Source organism: Armigeres subalbatus, chromosome 3 (genome assembly GCF_024139115.2).
Source record: "Armigeres subalbatus isolate Guangzhou_Male chromosome 3, GZ_Asu_2, whole genome shotgun sequence".
NCBI classification, from domain to species: Eukaryota; Metazoa; Arthropoda; class Insecta; order Diptera; family Culicidae; genus Armigeres; species Armigeres subalbatus.
Genome location: NC_085141.1, coordinates 94,171,753 through 94,173,242, shown reverse-complemented (window position 1 = coordinate 94,173,242; position 1,490 = coordinate 94,171,753).

The following is a 1,490-nucleotide window of genomic DNA, read 5'->3' as shown; positions in this document are numbered from 1 at the left end:
ATACTGATGGCTCTATAATATCGTCCTTCAGCATCTTTTGAACTTGTTTTTTATTTCATCATTTTTTGAATAAATATTCTTATAATTCGGGATATAAACTGGAACGGGGTCCGTTAAGTGAATATTTTGAGTATAAAAATTGTTTGTGCTCAATTTCTCATCTGACATACAGAAGATGTCTGAATTTTGTTCGATTAATTTTTCAAAGGTTTCTGTACAAAGTGGGAACGTTTGAAAATCTATTTTAGAAAGCAATTTTTGGTTTCGTTCATTATTTAAATTGGGTTTCGTCGCGATTTGTTCATAATTACAAAGTTCGTCGACAACGGGTTGAAAGTTCTGTATTTGTGCTTGTTTGTCAGTTGTGTTGATAAATTTTATCATAGCATTCGTTGGAGATACTATTGTATTTCCACAAAATATTCCAGGTAAAATTTCCTGTGAAAATACTATAGAATCAGAAGTAACTTTGAAGTTTGGTATTCTGCGTACTACTTCACACCTCGGTGGGAGAATAATGGTGTTTTGGAAACTATCCTCGATTGGTATTGAAACAACATGATTTTGGTAATTGAAATTTAATAGCCAATATTCATAGTCTATAGTACATCTGTGTTTGATAAGAAAATCCCGTCCCAAAATACCGTCTGTTGGTATTGGGAAATCATTACCAACTATCTGAAAATTATGACTTATTTGAAGACAGTCATTGAATCGTAAGTTAGTAGTAGTTTCGGCAATGGTTTCAGATATTCCATTGGTTATACCTGAGAGTTTATATTTAATATTTCTATCAATAGGTTGGTTAACAGATATTTTCCCACTTTTAAAAAGTGAAACGTCGGCTCCACTATCAATTATTAATGTACATTTTGAATTGGTCATATGTACATCTAAAGTAATAAAATTTACAGCGTTTACATTTGTTAAGTAAATTACGTTAGACGATGCGGGTTTACCTGCATCATATGTTGATCTAAAAATTATCGTTATTAATACTTTGTATATTACGTGAAAGATCCAGTTGATGAAAATTGGTTGGTACAGGAGGTGTATGAGATTGTGGTCCTGCATCTTGGGATATGGAATTTGGAATTGAGGTGTTATGAACACGTATTGCATCAGTTGTAAAGATTTGCCTTCGAGAATTTGTATGGTACCTTCCGCCACGTCCTCTATTTTGATAATAGTTATTCGTATTATGAGGAAAACTATTCCTGAATTGCAAATTATTTCCATGGTAGTTTGGTTGAGCGTTATACTGACCTCTTTTAAAGAAACGAGTTGTGTCGTTTCGGTTGCTATTGAAGCGGCCTTTGTAGTTATGTTGCGTTTGTCTGCTTTTGAATGTTAACAATTGAGCAGATTGACATGAAGTGTTTGCAGTATTTTCCAAAACCTTCCTGGCTTCCTTCATGTCCTTAAATGTACCTGCTTTAAGAATGAGCTTTGTCTCAGCCGAACCAATACCATTAATTAAGGTATCTACT